Source organism: Pectinophora gossypiella, chromosome 1, assembly GCF_024362695.1.
Source record: "Pectinophora gossypiella chromosome 1, ilPecGoss1.1, whole genome shotgun sequence".
Classification (NCBI taxonomy): domain Eukaryota; kingdom Metazoa; phylum Arthropoda; class Insecta; order Lepidoptera; family Gelechiidae; genus Pectinophora; species Pectinophora gossypiella.
Genome location: NC_065404.1, coordinates 4,309,149 through 4,316,972, shown reverse-complemented (window position 1 = coordinate 4,316,972; position 7,824 = coordinate 4,309,149).

Here is a 7,824-nt window from a genome sequence, read left to right as displayed (position 1 = left end):
ATCGCCTAGAGCGAAAAAGACGAGTGTCTTGATATGTCTCTTTCGCACTAAGGGGATACAGCTTAGTACGAAGCTAGTAGTAGTAGTTAGTAGTAAGCTGTATCCCCTTAGTGCGAAAGAGACGACAGATATGTCACTCTAATCACGCTACGTTGAAAGAGGTATACAATACATCCGATCCGAGTCCGACAAATGACGTATCTGAAGTGGTCGTAGAACTGATTGTATGGTAGCCGACGCACTACATAACGTCATCCGATATAAAACAAAAGATAAATAAAGCGACAACCGTAAAAAAGTGATAAACAGATATTGAGCGGGTTATATCTCTAAGTAATTTTCTGCTATCCGTCATTCTCGGACTCAAACCGGATTCCATAAAAACGGTGAGGAGATATTGACCAATCACAGCGTGCGAGAGAGCCAGATAGATGCTCTGTCGCCGTACAGGTTCTGTCTTTCAGAGGTTCGGTAGCCTTAGGCCGGTCGCACTTCGGATGCATTTTCGTACGTACATGTCTCGTGCGTACACGTACAAATACGCACAAAGAATCCCCACTTTCCAAATAATGTGAGAGTACGTACTGTGCACACTAGGTGCGGGTTGACCTTCATAAACAATGGAAACGCATGCAAAGTGCGGTCGGCCTTGAACTGGCGGATATGGGGTGGGTAGAGCCAGAGTTAACAAAACAATTCACATCCTGAGATGGATATGATGAACCTTACTGTGACAAGGGATCAGACTATCGACCATTACAACTGTTAGAAAGGACATTATCCCTCTGTCTAATTAAAACTGCAATATGTGAAAAAGTGTACGGAACTGGAATTGGCTTCGATCATTGAGAACTTTGGTGAAGTGATTGTGGAAATTCGTTTCTGGACATTTATTTCACTTATAGTGAAATAATTTATTATTTTTAAGATCGTAGTCATAATAAACATTCGTTTACCTTCATATCGTCGCCTTATGAAGAAAACCATGCGTCTTTTCGAAAAATCACATTGTGATGTGATTTTCGGCAATAACACTACGGATAAAAATTTAAACCACTTACTTTTACCTTAATGAGGGTCTTTCCACGTTCTTTCTGCGTTCCTCAAAAACATTATAGATGGCGCTGTAAAGATTGTCTTTTGTTTAATCTTATAATGTCAGGTAACAGACGTATGCATCTTTTATCTTTGTTTTGGGTATAAATGACCCTTTTTATTACACCCAGGCACAACACATCTTCCACCCATTATAATTCTGATCAAAATAAAGTGAAGCAATATAGGTAGCAACATAATTCTATATATAATGTGATACAAATATCAAGAAAAAAATATTTTTATGTAAATATGCTTCAGCAAATACATTGTATTTTTGAATAATTATGTACGGTCACGAGCATTAATATACGCTTGGTACGCTTTGGTACCATGTCACATTAACTTTTTTGACAAATTGAACTGTAAGTCTCACTAAATGTCAAATATGTTAGTGCGACAGAGTCCTAAAGTATTATATTGCTTATGACTGTATCGAAGTAATGAGAAAATAGGTAATTATCACGTTAAATTTCTACAGCGCCATCTATATTATTTTTGGGGGACGTAGCCTGGAAAGTCCCTTATTGAAATTAGTTTTAGTTTGTCTATTGCAAGGTTTTTTTAACAAAAAAATCATCCGAATGTGGTTTTTCAAAAAGGCCCTTACGTGGTTTTTAATATGGGTCGTTCTTCTTTTTTATCGACAATAAAAAGACATTTTCTCGATTTATCGGATTTAACATCTTTAAAATTATAACGGCAATAAATATTTTAAAACATCATATAAAGATGTGTCTGTAGAGGACTATTTAGTGGTTCTCTTTATCTTGGTAACATACTTTTCGTTGCAGGCGCATTCCAAAAAATATTGTGACAGAGTGGCCCTTTTCATCGGAGACAGCATTTCAATTTACCACTCTGTCACATAATTTTGTGAAAAACGATCAAGCTACGTTAATGACTAATTGAGGAACCGATTAGTATTTTGCTTGTATTTTGAGTATAATAAGATAACTATATTTTTGGACAATCAAAACATGAAATAAAATTCTAAAACATAACTTATCAGAAGCAGAACGAAGGACAGATCATTGTCGATAAAAAAGAAGAACAACCCATATAACACAGCGTTATAAGCCTTCGAACGCTCGACTACATAGATTCTCCTTTCGCGATTTTTTTTGTTGTTACTTTTGTCTTGAAAATTGGTTCGAGTTTGATTCAATTATCACCTAACGCTACGCTACCCTGTAACGCTTACCTAGTCTAAAAAGCTGGCACTTTATACTAATTATTAATGTATTTTATCAGTACATAGGCTCACGATTTAGATGTCCCGGGTTCGAATCCTGGCGGAAAACTACTTTGTGATCCCTAGTTTGATTAGGACATTACGGACACCTAATTGACCGAAAGTAAAATGTTCCATACTGATGTATGTAAGTAAGTAGTCGTTACATGAGCCATGGCTTTTGGCGACTTAATAGTAACCCAGACACCAGGGTTGATGAGGTTGGTAATCCACCTTTCAACCCATACGATAAAAGATAGAAGAAGTACCTAATCACATTTCACACAGACTTCAAGACAATTTATGTAGTCGACCGTTCCAAAAGCTTCCATGAAGGTATACCTATTTTTATGTAGATTTTTTACTAATTGTCCTGCATTATATTTATAAAGTAACATTTCGCTTATTTAATATTTTTTAAAAACCCTTTTTAAAATCATGTTTTTATTCATTGTGTATTTATATATTTTGTAAACAATTCATCAGGTATTATTTTATGATTTTAGGTGAAACTTTTTAAATGTGGTCTTGGATATAATTTCCGTCTCTGTTCTTTTTATTTATTTTATTGTCTACTTCTGCTAATAGGTGTGGATAATGGAATATTTTATGTCCAACGGATGGACACCGATGAAGCGGCACTGTCGAAATAGTATTTCCAATTGTCAAGTTTGGTAATTTTGTAATAAGTTACACAAAACTATGTGTAACTATGTGTAAACCGGGTGTTAGTGATATCGTAACGAAAACTTTGAGGGATGATGACGACGAAAAATTCCACTTGATATTAACTCAGAATGATGGTCTGAATCATCCCCCTGAGTATTCTTTACGATGTCACTAACACAATATGTGGCCGGCGAATTCGCGTGAAGACGCACGACGTATTCGGTTTTGTACGTTTATGTATGCTGGCGGTAGGCAATACTCGCGAATTCGCGCGAATTCACACGTGATATCTTCAAATGGTAGCGTTCGTTGGTTATAAAATATCCCTTAGAGGAAACATTACTTCGTCCTTCGTCTAAATAAAGTAAGTATAGTTAAGTAATTTAAATAAATTGGTTGTATAATGTTAAGAAGCCGTATAGGTGGTATTATGTATAGTAAGATAACATAGTGTCATATTGCATTCTAATCAAAATTAATTTGATCTGTGATCAAAAAATGGCGTAGAGTTGCTCAAAAATAAAACCAAGAGTTTGGAACGTTTAAAATTATGGTATTGATAGATAAATCAACTCTGCAAAAAATTGTTCAGGGCAAAGTAAAGTTGTTTCTTTTATATTATGTAAATTATGTAAGATTTGTATTATATTTAAGCGTGATTAGTCTTAGTTGTAAAAAAATAATCACATGTTTCTGTCTGTATAACATCGGCGTTATTTTACAAGAACGTTCCGCCATTACTCTTGAACAATAGTTTATAAGAAAAAGCACAAATTATGAAATATCGGCATACGTTGGGTCCAAGGCAGTCTGCTTGAAAATTGGAATCTAATGTACATGTAAATAAATCCTATTTTATACTCACGATCCTTGTACAGTGTTAATATAGTGTAATTTTGTAAATAATTTTATTGTTGAACGGATTCAATAAAATATTTTTTATTATATTATCGTCATTTTAATTCTGAATAACCTCATTCTAAATTATTCAGGCTCTTTGAATCAATGGCCTTACCAAAAAAAAACAAGCGGAATTCTCAGATATGTAGTCAGCAGTGGACTTATTAAACAGATAAAGTTTCAAATGCATAGCTATTATTCTTCAGATTTTATTGATATGTAAAACCCCCCGATTTTTTGACACTTGACTCGCTAACACAGTGACTCAATAACGATCATCAACATCTAGAAGTACCTTATAATTACGATGATTCATCGTAATTATAAGGTACTTCTAGATGTTTTAGAAGGCTGAATTTTGAGATACAAGCTAGTATTAGTACACACACAACAAGAAAATTCTAAAACTTGGAATTCCCGCCCCAAAATCAGAGACAATTTTATTAATGCGATCAAGTTGTATAGCAAGTGTATTGAATGAAGTGAAAAGGTAAGTTTGTCGCGCCATAACTTGGTTGACTGTGCTTCGCTACTAGATGTCGCTGAGAAAAAAGTTTGTGAACTTAGTTTTGGTACAGTTAGGGCGTGAAGAGTTAGAAGCTTGGCTCTATACAGATCTGATCTGATAACTTTTTGACATAGCGATCGACACTCGTCTTGGCAACATTTACATGAAAAGCCAAGCAAAGTTCAATGTATCAAATTGTTATACACATGTTCATCGTTTGTTTATATTTTACTGGTAAGGCGGTAATAAGTGTAGAAAGCTAAGTAGTTTTTTTACGTGATTTATTGTAGATTTGCCGCAAATCGAAACTTCTCGAAACATGTTCCTTGGGTGTGCGTCAAGCTAGCGGCCTCAAAAAAAAAATGGGCACGAAAAAATAATTTGACCATACCAAAAAATAGTACTCTTATTGAAAAAAATAGTACCTGTTGTAAAAAAATTAGTACCATCACGGTTCTGGATTTATAGCCATGTTTTATTGCACTTGCTAGCTTGACGGTGAGCGAAATTTGGCGAGAGTTAACGACAAGGTCTTTCGCTTTGATTTAAACGCCAAAAAATAGTACCGAAATAGTACTCACCCCCTGCAAAATACCGAAAGTAGTACTTCAACGGTTCCAAAGTTATAAAGGCAGTTCTTTGATCCCGCTAGCTTGACGTTTTGAAAATACCTATTATCTGGGGAACGCTTGCATACTTCAGTATGTAACTAATGTCAATAAACTCGTATGAAATAGTACTCCCTACCATCATAATTTTGATCCGATTCTCTTTGTAGAAATGTTAAAAAATCATCATAACCTATGCCATACATTTGTTGTTGATACAGTCACGTAGACAATTACATAACCTCACAATTTATTCGTAAGTATTGCCATTTTGGAGGTCTACCCTACGATTTCTTTGCACTTCAGAGTGCTGCTATTACAAAAAATTCCTATTGCATACACCCATATGCACTAATTTTAATAGGAAATGGCTGCATGGGTCTAGTTCTTATCGAAAACAATCTGTGATTTTAATACATCATAATACATTTTTAATCTACTGTTTTATTTTATAATTTATACCTTCATGTTGAATTTGTTACGGATCGAAGTGTTTGTTAATAAACAATTTGCAGTATTTGTAGAATAACTCAAAGAGTTTGAACAATGATATTACTTTCATCTGACAACCCTGGCACTTCACCAATTTTTACCCAAAAATGGGGAAAAATACTAAAATCTGACAACATTCTTGACCATGTGTAATAATTTTGTGCGCGACTGTACTTGTCTTGATAAATGTATGACATAGGTTATAATGACTTTTTGACATATTTCTACAAAGAGAATCAGGTCCAAATTATGATGGTAGGGAGTACTATTTCATACGAGTTTATTGACATTAGTTACAAACTGAAGTATGCAAGCATTCCCCAGATAATAGGTATTTTCAAAACGTCAAGCTAGCGGGATCAAAGAACTGCCTTTATAACTTTGGAACCGTTGAAGTACTCATTTCGGTATTTTGCAGGGGGTGAGTACTATTTCGGTACTATTTTTTGGCGTTTAAATCAAAGCGAAAGACCTTGTCGTTAACTCTCGCCAAATTTCGCTCACCGTCAAGCTAGCAAGTGCAATAAAACATGGCTATAAATCCAGAACCGTGAAGGTACTAATTTTTTTACAACAGGTACTATTTTTTTCAATAAGAGTACTATTTTTTGGTATGGTCAAATTATTTTTTCGTGCCCATTTTTTTTTTGAGGCCGCTAGCTTGACGCACACTTCCTTGGCTGGTTCCTACATGCAGTTTACAAGGTCCCATATCCATCGTAGTGACGTCACGTGTCCTATAAGTACTGCCGTATTGCCTCCAATAACACGACGGCAATTAGGGGACAGAGCAGAAAGCCGGCTCAATTAGTTCAGCCATTGGATGCTTGCACAGGGCTGGATTTGGGGACCTTCTTGACTTTATGACATGCTCTGTTTCTACTTTGTTCATGTTTGCTGTATTCGCAAATAAGAACAAAAAGAAATATGGTTTGCGTATGTACTTAATATTGTCCTTGATTCCAATATTTAAGAATTTCTTTCGTTGCCTGGAAGAAGGTGTCTCTTGTCACTTACATAATTGCTTTTTAATGTTGTGTTTACGTGCAATTAAACATTTTGTATTGTATCATATTTGGTCTTGTGTTTCAGATTATTTAATTGCCTTTTATAGGAACATCAAAGGCATTCTGCTAGTATTTTTCGGGTGCCCTTAAACGTAAGTAACCAATGGGAATTACTCATTAGGCCCAAATAACGTTGTATACGATCCTGACGACCCGATCACTCTAGCTAAATCAAACACTTCAGGACACCGATACCGACCCCCCCGGCGTGGTCGACGATTTCCCTCATTTAGCGCGTACAGCAGTAAACAGCAGTAGCAGTAGTCAGTGGGTGTCGATTAATTCTTTGACGATCAGAATTCTTTGACGCCCTGAGCTGAGGTTCGCGTCCAAGTGGCACCCCAGGCCTGTTGTCTTAAATTTTGTACCGGGTGAGAGTCGTCCGCGCTTCCCATTTGACCGGCTAAGTAGTTAATGCCATCTTCGGCAAAAGGCTCGAGAAAGACAAAGGATTGATGCACTAGAGATGTGGTGTTGGAGGCGAATGCTAAGAATACCTTGGACTGCGAAGCGCACTAATGCATCGACCATGACCCAGCTCCAAATAAAAACTCGTCTGTCCACTATATGCCAACAACGCATCCTTTCTTATTTCGACCACACGATGCGCAGAGGTGTCGCTATCGACCCACTAGGGTCGATTAATTCTTTCAAATATTTTTCCTCTCAGACGACGCCCTGAGCCGAGGTTCGCGCCCAACTGGGCACCCTCAGGCCTGTTGTCTTAAACGTTGTACCGGGTGAGAGCCTTCAGCGCTCCCCATTTGTCCGGCCAAGTAGTTAAAGTAGTACAGTAAGTAGTACAATAAGTCACGTCAAAAAAAAAGGCGCAGAGGTGATGACAGTTTAGAGAAACTGATTGTGGTTGGGAACACTGAAGGCAAAAGATCACGTGGTCGTTCACCGACTAGATAGACTGATCAAGTGAAAGACTCGTCGTCATCCAAGTTCTACACAGTAGTAAGGGAAGCGCTGGACAGGAACCGGTGGAGGCAGATCATACGCTCCAGGTGCAACCCTGATGCTGACCACGATCCTCAGATATGAGGGACCGACCAAGAGAGAGAGAGAGCGGCAAATCTACAATAAGTCACGACATAAAAAATAGATTCTAAACTACACTGAAAAAACCATACGCATGAAAAACCTGAACCTTTGAAAGCACAACCAAATCCAAATCTGCCTTAACAAGCCCCATATAATTACGAGGGCAATTCAAGTTAACAATCTGCATCGCTCTATGGGTTCGCA